General features: G+C 37.1%; 1 pseudogene; it reads left to right on the top strand.

Annotated features, from left to right (window-relative positions):
* The window catches only part of LOC108541256 (dnaJ homolog subfamily B member 6-like), a 28,045-nt pseudogene extending 11,575 nt beyond the window's left edge, over nt 1-16,470 (top strand).
* Nucleotides 16,471-21,861: the final 5,391 nt, after the last annotated feature.

The raw sequence follows: 21,861 nt of genomic DNA, 5'->3' as shown, positions 1-21,861 counted from the left end.
TATATAATCACGGCTATATATATATGTAGAGAGAGAGAGAGAAATTTATTTTTAAAAATTGGCTCACACAATTGTAGGGCTTGAAAGTCCAAAATTTTCAAGGCAGGCCAGCAGGCCAGAGACCCGGGGGAAGAGCTGACATTGCAGTGTCAAGTCCAAAGTCAGTCTGCAGGCAGAATTCCTTTTTTCTTAGGGGACTTCCATCTTTGCTCTTAAACCCTTCAACCAACCGGATGAAGCCTACCCACTTTATGGAGGGTAATCTGCTTTACTCGGTGTCTACTGATTTAAATGTTAATCACATCTTTAAAAAGGCATCCACAGTAAAATCTAGACTGGTGTTCCACTGAACAACTGGACACCATATTCTGGCCAAATTAGTACATAAAATTAACCATCACAATCCCTATCTTTATAATTCTTTCTTACCTCGTTGTAATCTCTCAAAAGATATTCTGCTTCCTTGTTAATGCTAACCCCTCCACATGAGCTCTTGATCTCCCCTGCTTCTGTCTTCTCCAAAAATTTTTCACAATGATTTATTTTTTCCTGTTGTGTTATGAATCACTTCATTCTCACTCATCTCTCCCTCTAGGTAAACATGTTCAAGTCTTCCCTCATTTTAAATAACATTTCCTCATTGTATTACACTCTCTAGCTATTACACTTTGGTCTGCTTAACTTCATTAGCAAATATCTTTTTAAAAATTTATTTATTATTTTGTCTTTTTCTATGATCTGAAGTAATTCATAATCATAGGGATTGTCTGAACCTTACAGGTTTCCTAGAATTCTTCACATGGGACATGAGACTTTGAAAACTAGATCTTTGACTGCCTATTTAATTTCTTCTCTTACAGCTTATTTATTTAGGCTTCTGTTTTGTTTTGCTTGTGTATGAGAGTAAATTTATGTTTTATAAATATATCTGAAATTCTGTTGACTCTAGGGTAAGATACAAACTAATCAAGCTCATTTATACATTGATGGTTACAGCTGTAATGAAGCTCTTATTTAACAATTTTGACACCAAAATATAATAAAAACATATGGAATCTGCTATTGTTCTAGCTTGTCATAGATGTTAACCAAAATCTGGTTTGTATTGAGACAGGAAAACAATTTTTGTATTAGAGAAAACCAAAAAAAAAAACAAAACTTGTTCATTCATTTTAATCTTTTTACAATGGTTGTTTCTTTCGTTTAGTGTTTCTGTTTTTACTGCATCCTTTATTTCCAAGTAGTTTTTATTTCTTTTTATTTTCATTTCCTCTGTTTCATGCTGAGAGCTTATTTCTTGTCTTTTACCCACATCAATACATAAGCTTTTGCTATTTTGTTTCTTGCATTATTTTTTTTCTACCTTAAAGTTATCTGTTTATACTTGTGTTTTCTTTTTCATTTCTCAAAGTTGATTTATTTAACTCTTCTCTATTCAACTTTGGCAATATGTATTTTCTTAAAATTAGACATGTAAAATTTATTGACTGATTTCTAAAATCATCAATTTTATCTTTTTTGTTAAGTTATTGGCAGAATGACAGAGCAGTATTATATTTTAACAGTTCCTTTTCCTCTATAATTTTGGTCATTTTCAGTCTTAATGTGGTTTATTTACATCTTCTCTTTTTTAAATTTTTCAGCCTTGCCTACTTTTATAGGTTTTTTTTCAATGTCTTTTCAAAACACTAGTTTGCGTTTTATTGATGAAATTAACTAGAGTAAGTTTTTATACTTTAATAATCACAATTTATATTTTTTATTAATTCCTTCAGTCCTTTAATTTCTGTTCTTTTCTAATTTGGGGCTTAATTATTGTTCAAAAATTCATAGCTGTCTAATAAATATCTAGGAGTACACCTTCTCCTTTAGGAACTATTTCAAATTCACCCTACTAGGAGTGATACCTGCTACTCTCATCCTTATTTATTTTCCAATAGTTGATATTTTATTTCCTCTTAAGCTCAACAGCTTTTTAGAGTGAGATTTTAAATGTCCAAGAAATTTTTTAAAATATATTCTTTCATTATTAAGTTTAATTTTACTGCACCGTTTTTAGAGATCACAATTCACTGGTATAGTTTTCTCCATTTCACTATTTTCCAAGTATCTTTGGCACATTGTTCTGGATAAATTTCTTATAAACAATATCACAGGACTTTTTTTTTCTAAATTAAGCATAAAAGAATTTAACTCATACACATTATTATTATGTTTGAGCTTATTTGTACAATCTATTTTATATTTTCTACATAGTATTCTTCTCATTGTTCTAATTTGTTTTCTTCTCTTTTGTTATGCAGATAGCATTTTTTCATTTCATTTACATTTCTCTGGTGCAAGTATCATTGGTAAACATTTTCTGTAAAGGGTCTGATAGTAAATACTTTTGTGGATCATACAGTCTCTGTCACAACTACTCAACTCGGTTAGAAAATGAAAGCAGCCATAGAAAATACATAAATGAATAAACATGGCTGTGCTCCAGTAAAACTTCAATTAAAAAAAATTAGGCATTTGGCCTAAGGGCTTGTTTCAGTCGGTCCTAGCTGCCATAACAGAATACCATAGACTAGGTGGCTTAAACAACAAACATATATCTGTTGCAGTTCTGAACGATGGAAGTCCGAAATCAGGGTGCCAGCACAGTCAGGTTCTTGGTGAAAGTCCTCTTCTTGATTATGCTCTTGCACAGCATAATTGGCACAATAATATACAGGGCAGTATCACATCTTTAACAGTTCCTTTAGCTGTATAACGTTGGCTCTTTTTCGTTCCTAATGTGGTTGACTTGTCTCCTCTCTCTTTTTAAATTTTTCAGCCTTCTTACTTTTGAAGTTTTTTTTTTTTTCACGATCTTTTCAAAACACTAGTTTGTAGCAGTGGGAGTCAGGGGGCGGGGGTTATTGACAAAGTTAACTAGAGTCATTTTCTTGGTGCATGCATAGAGAGAGATCTTGCATCTCCTCCTCTTTTTATAAAGGCGTTAACCCTATCATGATGCTCCACCCTCATGATCTCATCTAACCCTAATCACCTCTCAAAAGCACCTCCATCACACTGGGGGTTAGGGTTTCAACATATGAATTTGGAGGGGATGCAAACATTCAACCCATAACACGGCTATTGTTTCCTAGCCCTGCTCTAGTGTTTTGTGTTGTAAGAACAGTTTTAAAGCCGTCTAGCGGAGGGCCTCCCTTCAATTTTCTTTATTGCATTTTTCTGGAAATTCTATTAGGTCATATCTCTGAATCCATTTCTCACATTTACATCTCTTTATTACTGTTACTCCTGAAGCTTTTTCTTTTTGTTAATGGTAGTAGTACATGGACACAATAAAAATCAAACAGTAAAGGAAAAGCAACACCCTCCCATCTTACCACTCAGTCCCTACCTACAGGCTCTAACTCCTCTTTGTGCCGTTTTAAAAAATTTTTTCTGGTCATAAGGCCAAGTAATATGTTTATACCTCTATTCCTTATCTCCCTGATATGAAAGATAGTGATTTAGTTCAATTATGTTACCTTCCTCTATATGACTGTGTTCTTTCCTCTCTTCCCCAAATTTGATATCTGTAACATAGCTTTAGCTCTACTAATAGTTATCTTAATCCAATCAACTTTGGCAGGTTTTTTTAAAAATAGATTTTACTTTTTGGAGCAGTTTTAGGTTCTCAGCAAAAGCAAAACTGAGCATAAGGTACAGAGATTTCTTATATCTCCACTGCAACAGAGTATTTTTTTGTTCCACAGTTTGTGAGAAGGAATATTAATAATCAATTATAATAGTGATCCTAAAACCAAAGATGAAGGGATTATTGTCTTATATTATGCTAATTGTTTAAAATTGCATCTTATTTTCTTTTTAATATTCAGATCATGGCTTTCTTGTTCACCTTTCTTTCTTCTCTCTTTTTGCTTCTGTTTTAGTCTGTTTGGGCTACTATAATAAAATATGAAGTGGGTGGCTTATAAACAACAGAAAATGATTTCTCACAGTTCTGGAGCCTAGGAAGTCCAAGATAAAAGTATCAGTGAATTCCATATCTGGTGAGGCCTCTTGGTTCACAGACAGCTATAGTCTTGCTGTGTCCATAGCAGAAGGAAAAGGTTGCTCTCTGAGCCTCTTTTATAAGGGCACTAATCCCAATCTTGAGGGCACATCGTATCTTCTTATACATGATGCTCTTTTTTTTAAGTACTTTTTTCATCATACCACCTTTTCTCGAGTTCCCTGTCATTTTCCTGAAGATATCTCTCCTGGGAATCTATCTACTTATCCTCTGTTCCTCTCTGCACTGGTTGCTCTTCAGGCCTGTTCTGCAGTTGTTTTCCAAATATCTCTCTTCCCTGTCCTCCTGGGCCAAGGCTTCTGTTTGTGAATTGCATGTTGTCTTCCTCTTGGTCGGTTTGCCCCTAATTTTATTGGACTACATCCTCAAGGGCAATTACATTTTTAACTTCTAAAAGTCTTTTATGCTCTCTAATTGTTCTTTTTCCTAACAACCTTTTATTGACTTTTCTTTGCAATATCCCTAAGAGAATATTTTTTAAGTTCTCAGTCCTTCCTTTTTCTCTACTGCTTCTGTAGTTTGTTTACTTGTTCCTATTGGTCCTCCTTTTCATTAGGTTGCTTTTCTTCAAATATTTGATGATCTTTTGTTGTTCATTCTTATCTATGAATGAGAAGCTTAATTAATTATTTAGTAATCAATTGGTATGGGTTTTCTCTCCCATATGGCAGAGTAGACTGCAGGGGTTATGTAACTGGGTTCAGCTTCACTTTAGGGCACCTGGGCATGGAGCAGGCAGGCTAGCTGGAGTTCCCAGTTGCTAAAACAAGAAGGGATTTTCTGGCTCACGCCTGTAATCCCAGCACTTTGGGAGGTGAAGGTGGGAGGATCACTGAGATCAGGAGTTCAAGACTAGCCTGGCCAACATGGCGAAACCCTGTTTCTACTAGAAATACAAAAATTAGCTGGGTGTGGTGGCACACACCTGTAATCCCAGCTACTCAGGAGGCTGAGGTAGGAGAATGGCTTGAACCTGGAGGGCGGAAGTTGTAGTAAGCCAAGGTCGCGCCACTGCACTCCAGTCTGGGAGACAGAGCGAGACTCCATCTCAAAAAAAAAAAAGAAGGAATTTTCTGTGACAGTGACTATCTTTCGTCTTCCTCTCTCCTGGACAGGGCTTTTTTATTCTTTTAGTTTGACTGCATTTCTCTCTCAGACAGCTGTACTCTCCTTAGAATTCTATTCTAGCTGGTGTATAAGTTTTCTCTGGCCTGTATCTTGAGGATTTTAGCTTTAGGTTAGTGATGCCTTTGCAATTCAGTTGTTAGGGCTCCTGTCCTAATTAAATTATTAATTATCTTTTTATTGCCCAGTACGCTGCACAGTTCCTGGTATTTGTTCACCCTATTTCTTTTCTTTTTTTTTTTTTTTTTGAGACGGAGTCTCGCTCTGTCACCCGGACTGGAGTGCAGTGGCCGGATCTCAGCTCACTGCAAGCTCCGCCTCCCGGGTTTACGCCATTCTCCTGCCTCAGCCTCCCGAGTAGCTGGGACTACAGGAGCCAGCCACCTCTCCCGGCTAGCTTTTGTATTTTTTAGTAGAGACGGGGTTTCACCGTGTTAGCCAGGATGGTCTTGAACTCCTGACCTCGTGATCCGCCCGTCTCGGCCTCCCAAAGTGCTGTGTTCACCCTATTTTTAGAATTTCAGTGGATTTTGTTTTATAGTCTCAGTGGTTTCCTCATGTACATAATATATTTTGGGTTTCCTCAACTCTTGTCAATCCAAACCTGTTGATTTTTTTTTTTTTCTTTGGGTGCACCTCACAATTTCTGGTTTGCTGACAGTGCCTTCTTGCTTGCTAGTGCCAACATGGCTCTACATGACACACAGTCTGTAAATGTAAGGGATCTGGGTCGGTATTTACATAGACATCAAATTCAGTTCCCTGGTTTATTCTTATTGAGGTCGTTTAAGCTAGTCATTTGCTGGGATAGTTTTAATTTCTTACTTCAAGCCACCTTGTTATTAGCCTGTCCTAAAAATGTTACATTGACTTTTTTTTTATGGGAGCAAGTGGTTCATATTTACTGGGCAATCGTACTTTCCAGAAATTGTAGGTGTCTGAACCTTTATATTTGCACATGACTATTGCTCTATGTATAGTTGTATTTTGTGTGTGTAATGAATAAGCCACCAGTCCATGAATTTGCTCTAAATTCTAAGAGCAAAGATGTCTTTACAATGAAACTGGGTGCTTTAGCTTTCCTTTGTAGCCCTTTGTGTCATCATAGACTCCTGAATTATTTCTTCAACATGATAGCCTTCAACCAAATAAACACGTGACACCTACTGACTACACTTATTTTTCCACGTTGGAAAGACCCATCATGATAGAAGGGGATGTTAATAGACTTGCTCAGTGGAGCTTAATAAGTTAGTTCTTGAAAGAGGAACTGAATGGAATGGTAATAACACAGATTCTCAGTAGCTCAATGGCCCTCCCCAGCAGAGAAAAGGCTGACCTCATTTCTGGATCACTCTCTGACATAAATTTCTCAGTCATAGGATATTTCAGAGACTTTTACATGAAATGCAGAAAAACCACATTCCACCCACATTTGGTCTTGACAGAGACTCATGTTGTGACATATATGCTTTTCTATTATGTATACTAGAAAAGAAAAATCTCAGAATGGAAATTTGGGAACTTGCTGGGCTTACCAAAACTGAAAATATAACTGTGGCTGGGTTCTTGTAGAAGTGAGTGATAAAGAAATTGTCTTTTATAAGTTTCAGAAAAGAGATGGTATTTTTATGTGGGTGACCTTTGAGAACCAGCAAATCACTAACAAAGAAGATACCCAAATTCCCCATTTTAAGAATATAGTAGAAGTATAATTTCAAGATTAAAATGCAAGTCCACACATATGTAGCTAAGAACACAAGCCCTCTAAGATGAGCCAAGAAAAAAAATTACTGATGTTTGACTCAGTTAGCTATTCTTTCTGACAGGAGATTAAAGCCGCCTGTGAGATTTCTTTGACTCGTGACTCATTTAATTCGTTTAGACATTGCCAGCAAAGCAAGCTACAACAAAGCAGATCCATCTTAACAAGCTCACTCCTGGCTGTTCTAATAAAGAAAAATAATTGAATTGCTGATTTTGATTTTTCAAAATGCACTCAGCATTTGAGTATTTGGCTTCACACTCCAAATAAACATAGAAATATTTATTACATCATCTTCTTCCCCAGAGTGAATGGGAAAAAAAGCACATGCACAGAATTAGCTCCAGGTAACCTTTAAACTAGTATAGCACTCAAGTATGTTTGCCATGTTTAGTTTATTATAACTGAATTTTTAACTTAAAATCTTACTGTCTTATTTGGAAGAAGCACCAGTTCAAAGCACATGTAGATAAATGAATAATGCTGATGTTAAGCACATTTATTATGAATGTTATTTCTCAAGATGCATCTGCTGCAGCGGAGAAGAATCAGTCCTGGTCAAAGTGAGCAGTAGGTAGAGCTGAAGCAGCAAGCTGGTGGTCAGACATATTTATTCAACCTGAACACTGTTTTTTAAATTTGCATAAACATTTGAAAATCAGGAGACTCCACATAAAAATTCAGACATGTGGTTCCCTTGCAAATTTATAGGAATTAGCAACAGGAAAGCTCATTTCCAATCCTCAGGTGCTAAGTAGCAGTAGATTCCTCCAGTGCTTGCAGTGTGGACACACGCACTTCACCAAGTGGCCTCATTCGTATTTCCTGCCTGATCCGTAACACAGGTTTGGGAACACTGATAAAGACAGTAAAGCATAAAACTTAGAATTAAAAGACCTCTATACTCATTCCACTGTTAGCACCAAGGCAATGCTCATTTGGATGTAGCTAGCATCTAGACAGCTAGATCTTATCCAAATATACTGATGATGGGCTGTGTATCATCTTTAAGAGGCAGCTTTACCACAGCTATGTCCAATGTACAGAAAACTTGTTCAATTAATAACTTAATGCTTTACGACAAAGTGGATGGTCTCTGTATCTTGACTAGGATGGGAGGGGAGAGGGTTATTATTAAAGTTGTATCTAGAACCTGGAACTTTAGATATTATCTAATTTAAACTTCACAATAAGGTCAGAAGGCTGGTGTTTTATAGATAGAAAAGCAAAGTTAAGGAAAATAAGCTTACTTGATGTTAAACAATTACTAAGTGGTAGGGCAGCTATTCAAAACCAAGTCTGTGTGACTGAAAACAAAACAAAACAAAACTACATTTTATCAATTTTACAACATCTCTTTGGAGACATATCCCCTCTCAATAAAATGAGAAGAATGTTAATCCTTTGACTCTCAGAGGTAGGCACTATATTAATGATATCATTTTTATGTTTGTGATTCTATGGGGGGATATTAGCTCATATTACCAATATTTCAAGCTTTAAAATATGGAAAACTTTAAACAGAACCCTTTTATACAACCTCCCAGTGAGCAGTTATCCTCCCTTGTATAAGTTTGGCAGCAGCTATAATAGACAGTCAAATTAACAGTGGCTCAAACACATTAGAAATGTATTTCTTGGAGTTTCATACTTTCTGTGATACCCATGTGCTTGCACATTAATAAATTTGTATGCCTTTGTCCTGTTAAAAAAATGTATTTCTCTTCACATAATAGTCTGAGATTAAGCATTTCACAGCCAGTATTAGAGTTTCAAGTAGTCAGGACTTAAGTTCTTTTTAATCTTGTTCCACTGCCCTAGAGTGATGCTCTCATCCCGTGGTACAAGATGGCTTGCTACCACATTGCACACATTATTTTCACTCATATCTCATTAACAAGAATGTAATGAAATAACTACACCTACATATGAAAGAGTCTGGGGAATGTAGTCATTGTCTAAGGCACCCTGTGCCTCGCTAAAATTTTATTATCATAGAAGGAGGAGGAAACCAGTACTGTGAGACAATGATCCATCTCAGGCACACCCTTTAAAACCTACACATAAAGTACAACCAAACCCACACTTCTCTCTTCTGATGTAGATACCTGTCTCTACTACTAACCAGTTGACTTTTTCTTCTTTCTATTTTTGTGTCACTGTCAAAGTCCTGAGCCTTTTAAAAAGTCCTCCTGTTTTGTGTGATTAAAATTAGGAGATGATGAAAGTATGATTTCATGAATCACATGATTTATTGCCACACCAAGATAATTTTTTTTCTTAGGTTGGCAATGCTTAAAGAGGGAGGGAATAACAAGAACAAATCTCAGAGGAAATACGCTTGATAAACATGGTACATTAACCACATAGTGAGTGAGTTCCAAAATTGTTGAAGTTTAGTGGATCAATTATGATGGAAGCAGATCTCTGTGGAAAGTAAAGTCTAATGAAAGTTTGAGGTGTACCTTTTTGCAAGTGGTTCTTGAGAGAGGCTGGCTTTACCAACAAGGTGGAGGAAGACCACCAAGGTTGTGAAGACATGTAAGTTCCCTCCATGCTAGAGGACAGTGCTGGTGTTGGATGGTGAGGTTTCAGAGATTAGCTCAAAGGCTAACAGGTGTGGCCCTGTCATAGACTGAGCTCTCAGTCTTCAGACAAGTGGCTAACAAGAGTGTAGCCCTGTGGTAGACTGAACTCTTCAAGTGTCTGTCAAACTCTTGGGCTTATATGTATTTTGAAGTCCAACTGTTGAGGTCAATAGCTCATATATGGGGTCTCATAAGGTGTGATATCTCATTCTTGAGGAAAGGGAGAATTCACTCCGAGTTCTTGTCATAGCAAAATATATGTCACTCAATTTGCAAACTACGATCATTTCACAGCTACCTAATACCTCCCTAGCTTAGGTCTTATGTCCATACTTGAGCACATCAGATTTCTTCCTGTTCCATTTGTCAGTGTTTCTGTCTCCCAACTCTGTATATTTTGTGGTGGTATTCTCAATTGGAAATTACTAGCCCCCTATATGTCAACAAGTGTCAGTCTTCCTCCAGGTTAACTTTAAAATATGAATTTGTAATACATCTTTGTGGAGGTAGGATGATTTTCCTAGGCGGGGATTTCTTTTCATATTCAATGGTGTACTATTTTGACTGGAAAGGGCAAAACAGTACATGTTTACATTTCTTTGGTAGTATCAGGTATATAGATATGCACTTAACAAGTAGCAATCAGCTATAGTCGTGATTCTCATGTTTTGTAGAGCCATTGGGTATCTATAAGACAAACAACTATAATAGTCATTATCAACAATTAATCCATAAATTGATCTGTAGATTTAATGCAATCCTAATTAACACCTTATCAAGCTTTTTATTGACGTTGACAAGCTGATTATGAAATTCAAATGAAAATGCCAAGGACTTGTAATAATCAAGACAAACTAAAAAAATTGCAGGACAACTAATACCTAATTTCAAGTCTTATTAAGATACAGTAATCCAGACAATATAGTATTAGCATTAAATAGATCGCTGAAACATAACAGGGAATCCAGAAATAGACTCATACATTTATAGACAACTGTTTTTCTGCAAAGGTGTAAAGGAATTGAGTGGAGAAATGATAGTCTTTTCAGTAAATGGTAATGAAAGAATTGAAATACATATGCAAAAAATGAACACTGATTTACACCTTACATCATATACAAAAAGTAACTCTAAATATAGACTTAAATGATCAAAAGCATGATCCATAAAGGCATAAATTGATAAACTGGGTTTCATGAAAATTTAAAACTTCTGCTCTTCAAAAAACACTGTTAAGAGAATAAAGAAGGCACAGGCTGAGAGAAAAATATTTGCAAATTATATATCTAGTTAAAGCACTTATATCCAGAACATATAAAGAAATCTTGAAACTCAATAATGAGAAAATAACCCAATTCAAAAGGCTGGTGTGTTGGGGGTGGGGGAGATGCTGGGAGAAAGGCAAGCAAAAGATTTGAACATATTCTTCACCAAAGAAAGTGGTATATAGGCTCATGAAAAAATACCAAACACCAATAGTCACTAGGGAAATGCAAATTAAAACCACAATATGATATCATTATGAACCTGTCAGAATGGTTAGTATTTAAAAGTCTACAATACCAAGTATTAGTGAGGATGTGGAACAACTGCTGGTAGAAATATAAAATAGCATACTTTGGAAATTGCTATGTAGTTTCATTAAAAGTTAAGCATATGCTTGCCATATGATTCAGTCATTCTATACCTGGATATTTTTTCCAAAAGAAATGAAATCATATCTCACTTGTACATTAAGGTTCATAGCAGCTTTATTTGTAAGAGCCCCAAACTGCAAACAACTCAAATGTCCATCAAGAGATGAGTGAATAAACAAATTGTGTATAACCATACAATGGAAAGCTATCTGCAACAAAATGAGGTGAGCTATTTATTGATATATGCAACAACTGATGAATTTCAAAATAATTATGCTGGGTGAAAGAAGTCAGACAAAGAGTACATACTATATAAGGGTATTTATATAAAACTCTACAAAATGCAAACTAATGCAGAGTGACAAAAATTAGATCAGTTCTTGCCTGGGATGGAATTAAAGAGAGGGGCTCATCACAAAGAGACAGCAGGAAGAAATATTTTGGAGTGGTGGAACTCTTTTGTATCTTGATTGTTGTGCGGGTGGTTACATATTCTGCTTGTCAAAGCTCACAAAACTATATTGCCTCTAGGATAATATAGCTTAGGATTACCTTTCAATAAATCAATTAATAGGCTCTTGGCATATATCAGAAATAAAATTGATTTTTAATAAAGAAAATGGAATCTAAAATATCCATTAATTTTCCTCATTGTTTTCCTCCATGCTGGGCTATAAGATAACACCAAGTGTACCTGTAGTTAATAAAATTATTCATTGTTTATTTAAAATTCAAAGTTAACTGAATGCCCTAGTTGTTGTTATTTTTGCTCAATCCGGCAACTGCAATATATCTATATGTATATTCTTTCTATCTATCTATCTGTCATTCTGATTGTCTGGTATATGTACCATGTCTGTTTTTAAGCAATTTAACTTTGTTAAGAATCTTCCAAGAAAAACTGTGTGCAAACTATTTCCCCAGGTCATAAAACACAATGATCAGTGATTTAAAGTTATTTGATATAAATCAATCAAGTGCTGGGGGCCAACTACCAAAAATTATTATTTTCGTTTAAAGTAATTAAAGCATTACCATTGGCAATAATAGGCTGTCAGACCAGTTTTCTCTGAGGCCACTGATAGCTCAAGAAAATAAAACATCATTAGCATATATTGCAAAGCAGTTTATACAAAAGTGGGACAAAATCACTAAGCCACAGGGTAACAAAGGAAGAGATTAAAACAAAAACATTTCCCTGTTTTACTCTGCTAAAATTAATGTCTTGTAAACTAAGATAAGATCCTAGGAAATGATTGCTGCTACCCACCTTTCTACTAACAACTCCAGGATACATGTCTATCTTGAGCGAATCGGCAGTTTAAACCAATGCAGAGCTAGGTGTTAACATGGCCTTGGGTTCTGGGGGTACCCAGGGGAGAAACTGAGGTGAGAGCTTCCCCTGGGGCTGGGCAAGAGCCTGAGACCTATGTCAGATTACCCAGCAAGAGGATCAGAACACAAGATTTGGAAAAATCTTGCCCCTCAGGGATCCACTTACTATGGAAAGAAGGTAGTATAAGACCCATATTAAAGTCACTGGCTCCCCACCCCCTAAAAAAGCCAAGAAATTGCTGAGTAGTTATGCTAAGTCCTCTGATTCCTGAGGCTAGAGGAAAAGTTTGGGAACCTGGAGGCTTCTTCTGGTAACTTACCTAGAGACTAGCAACTTGCCTGCCATTGCATTGCCAGCCTGTGTGGTGGAGTGCCACCATCCATCACTTACCGCACTGCCAGGAGCTTAGGTGCTTCATTAGCTAGCCCAGAACATGTTAATGCTGTAAAAACCCTGCTAAGGGCTGGGCACAGTGGCTCACACCTGTAATCCCAGCACTCTGGGAGGTCAAGGTGGGTGGATTGCTTGAGGCCAGGAGTTCGAGACCAGCCTAGATATAGCGAAACCCCGTCTGTACTAAAAATACAAGTAGCCAGGCATGATAGTGCACACCTGTAATCCCAGCTACTTGGGAGAATCACTTGGAGCCAGGAGGTGGAGGTTGCAGTGAGCTGAGATTGTGCCACTGCACTCCAGCCTGGGTGACAGAGCAAGATTCTGTCTCAAACAACAACAACAAACAACAACACCTCCAAAAACTCTGCTAAGGTCCCACAACCCAGAGAGACAAAGATCACTCTGGACAAATACAACATTCCCGGTGAAAGAGAACTGCTATAAGAGAAAGATAAGGGAAAGTGTTCAAGAAGATGCAGGTGATATACACATGCACACATACACATTTTCTGGTGCTAAAACAAGCCATAAGTTTCCTATGAAACAACTTAGCACATGAATTGAAGGAGAGGATGGTCATCACAGAGGTTAAAAAAAAATGGCAAAGAAGACATGCATACAGCCAATAGATCCATGAAAAAATGCTCGTCATCACTGGCCATCAGAGAAATGCAAATCAAAACCACAATGAGATACCATCTTACACCAGTTAGAATGGCAATCATTAAAAGTCAGGAAACAACAGGTGCTGGAGAGGATGTGGAGAAATAGGAACACTTTTACACTGTTGGTGGGATTGTAAACTGGTTCAACCATTGTGGAAAACAGTATGGCGATTCCTCAAGGATCTAGAACTAGAAATACCATATGACCCAGCCATCCCATTACTGGGTATATACCCTAAGGATTATAAATCATGCTGCTATAAAGACACATGCACACGTATGTTTATTGCGGCACTATTCACAATAGCAAAGACTTGGAATCAACCCAAATGTCCATCAGTGACAGACTAGATTAAGAAAATGTGGCACATATACACCATGGAATACTATGCAGCCATAAAAAAGGATGAGTTCATGTCCTTTGTAGGGACATGGATGCAGCTGGAAACCATCATTCTCAGCAAACTATCGCAAGAACAGAAAACCAAACAGCGCATATTCTCAATCATAGGTGGGAACTGATCAATGAGATCACCTGGACNACAATAGCAAAGACTTGGAATCAACCCAAATGTCCATCAGTGACAGACTAGATTAAGAAAATGTGGCACATATACACCATGGAATACTATGCAGCCATAAAAAAGGATGAGTTCATGTCCTTTGTAGGGACATGGATGCAGCTGGAAACCATCATTCTCAGCAAACTATCGCAAGAACAGAAAACCAAACAGCGCATATTCTCAATCATAGGTGGGAACTGATCAATGAGATCACCTGGACTCTGGAAGGTGAACATCACACACCGGGGCCTATTATGGGTAGGGGGGAGAGGGGAGGGATGGCACTGGGAGTTATACTTGATGTAAATGATGAGTTGATGGGTGCTGACGAGTTGGTGGGTGCAGCACACCAACATGGCACAAGTGTACATATGTAACAAACCTGCACGTTGTACACATGTACCCTAGAATTTAAAGTATAAAAAAAAAAAATAGCCTGAAAGACTATAGAAGAAATAGCTCAAAGGACAGTCATGTGAAATCATGATAGAAATCATGAGAGGACAGAGAAGAAGATTTGGGGATAGATTTAGTAGACATAACACGTAGTAGAAATATCTTAGAAAGAAATACATTATAAAACTGATAATATAAGAAAATTTCTGGGGACTGAAGACCCAAGTCTACAGACTAAAAGAAATTACAGAGAAATAGGCAGGGTTAATGAGGAAAGAACACACACTTAGGCATATCCAGGGAAATTTTTGAAGCCCCGGAATAAAATGAAATGGTACAAATTTCCAGCCAGTAAAAGCAAATTATCTACACGAAAAGTGCCAGCACAGGAAAAGAAAATAATAATTCTTGGAATTAAACAAATGTAATGGAAAAGTAGAGTTGAATATCTACATTAAGAAGGGAAGACATGGCCGAGCATGGTGGCTAATGCCTGTAATCCTAACACTTTGGGAGACTGAGGAAGGTGGATCACCTGAGGTCAGGAGTTTGAGACCAGCCTGGCCAACATGGTGAAACCCTGTCTCTACTAAAAGTAAAATTAGCTGGGTGTAGGGGTGCATGCCTGTAATCCCAGCTACTTGGGAGGCTGAGGCAGGAGAATCGCTTGAACCTGGGAAGGTGGAGGTTGCAGTGAGCTGAGATCACGCCATTGCACTCCAGCCTGGGCAACAAGAGCGGAACTCTGTCTCAAAAAGAAAAGAAGGGAAGACATGGCACAAATTGTAAGTTGATCAAATCAGCAGAAATGAGAAAAAGGAAACAGAAGAAACATTGTAAAAAAAAGACATAAAGTAAAATAGAAAACATAAAAGTATGTCAATCATTACATTAAGGAAAAATGGGCTAGTTTATTCCATTAAATATCAGAGATTGTCAAATTTGTTAAAATATAAAATGTAACTGCAAACAACTTAGAACAAAGTGGTTTAAAAAAAAAAGATTAAAACTCAAGAGATAGGAGGTCATGCTTCCTGTTTGTTGGAGAAAGGAGAGGAAGGAAAGCATGAGGAGCTGTTGTGGCCACCAGCGCAGCTCTGCGGAGCCTTACAGAGCCCTGTGGAGCCAGAGGAGCCCAGAGCCCACGCCACCCACCTGCCCTGCTACTCACCACTACTGCCGCATCCTTGGACCTGTTCTCACCATGTGTTAAAGTATGGGGGTTACTGTGAAGTTCTAGGCACGCAGACCTGCCTGCCCCAGGATATTAAAAAGGCATATCAGGAAACTGGCACTGAAGTGCCACCCAGATAATCCTGAAAATAAGGAAGGAGCGCGGAGAAAATTCAAGTAGTGAGGTATATGAGGTGTTACCAGATGCTAGAAAAAAAGAGACATCTATGACAAATATGGCAGAGAAGGATTAAATGGTGGTGGAGACGGTGGAAGTCATTTTGACAGTCTGTTTGAGTTTGGCTTAACATTCCGTCTTCAGGTGAGTTTTTGGCGGAAGGACGCATTTCCATCTGACTTCTTTGAAGGCCCATTTGAGGGCATTTTTGGTGGAGTGGGGGGAGGAGTTGAAGAGATTCCTAAAGAAGCAGAAGCCGAGGGATGGGGCCATTTTTCTCTGCCTTCAGTGTACTTCCATCTTTTGGAATTGGGCTTTGTTCTTTTGGGAGAGGGTTTATTTCATTTTGGTCACTAGGTCATGGAGGCATTATTTCCAAGTCATTTGGTAATAGTGAGATGGGCAACTTCAAATCTATATCAACTCCTGTTAAAATAGTTAATGGCAGAAAAATTAATAGGAAGAGGTTAAGAGAGAGTAGAAGTTGAAGAAGATGGCCAGTTAAAGTCCTTAATAATAAATGGTAAGGAGCAGGTTCCATGCTTGGATAACAAGTACTTCAATGCATGTATATAATGGAAATGTTAAACTCTAAAAAGCACCATTTGAGGATTGACAGTAACATATTTTGAAGACGTTGAATGAACTTGATTTTCAGTATAATTGTACCTAATCTGAAGTATTTATAAATAACTCATCAGAGCTCCTATTTGTCATAGACTTAGGAGTTTATTGTTGGGACCACATAATAGGACCAATTTGCTTTTATCTTTAAAAGTGTTGTAAATCTCTGTATGTACTTTGCTTTTATATTAAACCTACTCCAAGGTGAGTAGTGACTCTCTAGTAATTGTTGAACAAAACTGTACACTAACACCAGCACGGATCTGCTTGTCCATTGTGTCTGAAATGTAAACCAAGTAGTTTCAGCCTGTTATGAAGTTAACATTGCCAGGATGGGCCTTTTATAGAAATAATTTCAATTTTTTCAGTATCTCACAGTGATAGATATGAATGCATTAATGGTAATACATCTCTACCTTAGTATAAATTAAGGGTGTTTTCTAGTCATGCATAAATGCTGGTAACTTAGCAAGTTTTGACAATTGTTTAAATATGTAATGTTAAGCTGAGATTTAAAAAGCAAAGCTGATAAACTAGGTCTTTGCGATTTTATTAAAAATATATAAATGCACATGTGTTTGGTGAAAAAAGATAAACAAAATTAAGCAAATACAAATGAAATGAAAGCAAGAGTGATGGTATACTGTCAGACAAGGGTGATTTATGGTTAAAGGCACTTACGAATAAAGAAGGACATTATGCAATGATTACAGTTTCAGTATGATGGTGACATCGGGTTTTGGTATGCAGAAAAACTACCTGGGTGGAAGACAAAATGAGAAAAATGAAGATGTCCCAAGAATGGTTGGAAAGGAGCAAATGAAGCAAAAGTTATTAACCAGTCAAAGAGAGTAAGATTTTGAGGATGTGGGCCAACATTGCGCAAGAAGAGGTGAAGAAAGTGCAGACAGAATAAAAGAAGGGCCAGAACAGCCTAACAGAAGCTGTTGCCTTCAGAGAATGTACAGTGAGAAATTTTCAAGTCTGGAATGACAAATGTGACAAGTGGTTTATAGGAACAAGAATGCTGAATATTTAAGCATTCTTCACAATCAGTCCCAAACTTCACAATCAGTCCCAAAACTTCAGTGGAAATCAGCCTCACATAATATGGCAGCAAAAATATACAGGCATACCTGTTTTACTGTACTTCACTTTAAGGTTTGTAGTAACCCCAAAGCAATCTAGTCTGTCAACACCATTCTTCCAACAGCATGTGCTCATTTCATGTCTCTGTGTCACATTTGGCAATTCTCACAATATTGCTAACTTTATTTTTATATCTGTTGTGATCTGTGATCAGAGATCTTTGAGGTTATTGTAATTGTTTTGGGGCACCATGAACCATGCCTATGTGACACTGAACAGCACTTTCCCTGTCTCTTTCCCTCTCCTCAGGCCCTCCTATTCCCTGAAATAAACAATAATTTGAAAATAGCTTAATTAATAACCCTACAATAGCTTTGAAGTGTTTATGTAAAAGGAAGCATCTCACTTCTGTCACCTTAAATCAAAAGTTAGAAATGATTAAGCTTAGTGAGGAGGGCATGTTGAAAGCTCAGATAGCCCAAAAGCTAGGCCTCTTGCAACAGTTAGCCAAGTTGTGAATGCAAATGAAAAGTTATTGAAGGAAATTAAAGTGCTATTCCAATGAATACATGAGTGACAAAGTGAAACCACTTTATTGCCATAATAGAGACAATTCAAGTGTTCTGGATAGAAGATTAAACCAGCTACAACATTCCTTTAAGGCAAAACATAATCCAGAACAAGTCCCTAACTTCCTTCAATTCTGTGATGGTTAAGAGAGGTGAAAAGGCTGCAGAAGAAAAGTTGTAAGCTAGCACAGGTTGGTTCATGAGGTTCAAGGAAAGAAGCTATTTCCATAACATAAAAGTGCAAGATGAAGCAGCGAGTGCTGATGGAGAAACTGCAGCAAGTTATCTAGAAGATCTGGCTAAGATCATTGATGAAGGTGGCTCCACTAAACAACAACAACTTTCAATGTAGATAAAACAGCCTCCTCTTGGAAGAAGACACCATCTAGGACTTTCATAGCTAGAGGAGAAAAGTCAATGCCTGGCTTCAAAGCTTCAAAGGACAGGCTGACTCTTGTTAAGAGCTAATATAGCTGGTGACTATAAGTGGCAGCCAATGCTTATTTACTATTCCAAAAATCCTATAGCCCTTAACAATTATGATAAATCTACTCTGCCTGGGTTGTATCAGTGGAACAACAGAGCCTGGATGACAGCACATCTGTTTACAATAAGGTTTACTGAATATTTTAAGCTCACTGTTGAGACCTATTGCTTGGAAAACAAGATTCTTTTCAAAATATTACTGCTTGTTGACAAGATACCTGATCACCCAAAAGTTCTGATGGAGATGTACATGGAGATTAATTGTGTTTTCATGCCTGCTGACACACCATTCATTCTGTAGCCCACAGATCAAAGGGTAGTGCCAATTCTCAAGCCTTATTCTTTAAGAAATACATTTTATAAGGCTATAGCTGCCATACATAGTGATTCCTCTGATGAATATGGGCAAAGTACATTGAAAACCTCCTGGAAAGGATTCACCATTCTAAATGCCATTGAGAACATTTGTGGCTGGGTGCAGTGGCTCATGCTTGTAATTCCACTTTGGAAGGCTGAGGTGGGCAGATTCAAGACCAGCCTGGGCAACATGGCAGAATCCCGGGAGTTCAAGACTAGCCTGGGCAACATGGCAAAACCCCATCTCTATTAAAAATTAGGCAGGTGTGGTTGTGCATACCTGTAATCCCAGATACTCGAGGGGGTGAGGTGGAGGGATCGCCTGAGCCTGGGAGGCAAAGTTTTCAGTGAGCTGAGATCACATCACTGGACTCTAGCCTGAGGGACAGAGTAAGACCCTGTCTCAAAAAAAAAAAAAAAAAAAAAAAAGAATATTCATGCCTCATAGGTGGAAGTCAAAATATCAAATTAACAGGAGTTTGGAAGAAATTGATTCCAACACCCTTCACGGATGATTTTGAGAGGTTTCAGACTTCAGTGGAGGTAGTAGCTAGAGATGTGATGGAAATAGCAAGCGAACTAGAATTAGAAGTGAAGCCTGAAGATTTGACTGAATTGCTGTCATCTTGTGATAAAACTTGAATGAATGAGGAGTTGGTTTTTATAGATGACTAAAGAAAGTAGTTTCTTGAGATAAGATCTACTCCTAGTGAAGATGCTGTGAACATTGTTGAAATAACAACAAAGGACTTAGAATATTACATGAACTTAATTGATAAAGCAATGGCAGGGTTTGAGAGGATTGATTCCAATTTTGAATGAAATGCTATTGTGGGTAAACTGCTATCAAACAGCATTACATGCCGGAGAAATCTCTCATGAAAAGAAGAGTCAAATGATGCAGGAAACTTCACTGTTGTCCTACTTCAAGAAATTGCCACAGCCACCCCAGCCTTCAGCAACCACCATCCTGATCAGTCAGCAGCCATCAACGTGGAGGCAAGACCCTCCACCAGCAAAAAGATTACAACTCACTGAAGGAACAGATGATGGTTAGAATTTTTTAGCAATAAAGTATTTTTAAATTAAGGTACATACATTGCTGTTTTAGACATAATGCTTATTTCCAAAGTATGTATGTAAAGCAAAAATATGAGAAATGCAAGAAGAACTTGATAAAAATACAATTAGAGAATTAAATAGATGTCTCCCAGAGTTAAATGCATCTAGTATACAAAGCAGTAAATTCAATTTACTAGATTTCTCCCACTGATTCAAGAAACGTTTACAAAATCCTATATTTGGCCAAAAAGGAAACCTTGACAAATTAAAGTTGCCAAAAATAAAATAAAGAAAATGCATGTTTTAGGGTTATTTTCTTAATCACACTTCAATAAAATGAGGTATAAATTATAAAAGTTTTAACTTTTGGAAAGTTAATCAATTAATAAAAAAGAAATAAAAAGTGAAATTACCAACTATTGACAAAGCAATGAAGTGGAACAGCAAAAGCTACACTCAAAATGAACTTACTGCTTTAAATGTCTCTGTTATTAAAGGTAAAAGAAAAAAATTAAGAAACTTAGTACTCATCACCAGAAATTGGGAAATGAATAATGAAAGAAACCAAAAAGGATTGGCTTAATATAAATAGAAGCTGAAATTAATAAAGGAGAAAACAAAACAAGCCAAAATAAAGCAGAAAGGATAAATCAATCTGAAAGCTGTTTTATTTTATTTTTTTGAGACCAATAAAGTAGATAAACTCTTTGTGAACCTGATTAAAGAGAGAATGCACATGGAAAACACACACAAAAGTGCATTTGCAAAAATATGCAAGATTAAAAATGAGAAGGAAACAAAAACATAGATACAGGCATGATTCAAAGAATTGTAAGAGATTACTGCTTGCAGTTCCATGGCTACAAATTTGAAAACACAGAGGAAGTGAATGATTTCCTAACAAAATATAAATTACCTTAAATTGCCAATCACTGTAGAAGATGTTGGGCTGGTGACTAAGAATCTATCATGAAAAAAGGCACAAAGACCAGATGGGTTTAATTTTCAAAGAACAGATGATTCCAATGTTATTTAAACATTTCTAGGCTATTGGAAGAAAAAGGGAAGAATCCCCTCAATTCGGAAGCCACATTAATTTTGTTTCTAAGGCCTGATAGGCTATGCTATCTCACTTAAAAATGCATCTCACTCAAAAATGCACATACAAAAAAGTTAAATGTTATCAAATATTTATGCTTCTGTCTCAGCTTAGGTTCTCTAGATAGACTGTAAGGTTTACTGGGGAGTGCTCTCAGGAACAACACCTGTAAGAAAGTAAGAAGTGGAAAAGTAGTGTGGGGAAAGTTAAACTGTAGTACTGCTACAATAGTGACTAGTATCTATCCTATTCCATGGAGAGCTCTGAACCAGTCATAGGCTATTATTCCCTGAGAAGAAACTAAGCCGTGCCATCAGCAGTCCTCAACCTTGCGACAGCTGTGGTACTAAAAGTCTCCTGATGAAGGTGGTATCTGGGCAGCACACTGCAGCATCCATCAGACTTGAGTGACAAGAGTTTCAATTTATATCTGATTACCAGCGTGGTTACCAGTGTGGTTTACTATCAAGAAACTGAGCATTATAAAAATTTTTGTGTCAAACTTTTGAAAATGTATTAAGACCACATAATAATTAGATGCTGAAAAGGTATTGAGGCATTTGTTAATTCATCAGACACTTCTGATACCTCTATAGTTTTGTATAGTGCAGTTTATATGAATACATCATACATCTGACATGGGCATGTGCAGTCTTCTTTTCCTTTCTCTTTCTTTTTTGG

Source organism: Rhinopithecus bieti, unplaced genomic scaffold, assembly GCF_001698545.2.
Source record: "Rhinopithecus bieti isolate Rb0 unplaced genomic scaffold, ASM169854v2 scaffold_20307, whole genome shotgun sequence".
Lineage (NCBI taxonomy): Eukaryota > Metazoa > Chordata > Mammalia > Primates > Cercopithecidae > Rhinopithecus > Rhinopithecus bieti.
This window is presented reverse-complemented; position numbering and strand designations above follow the sequence as displayed.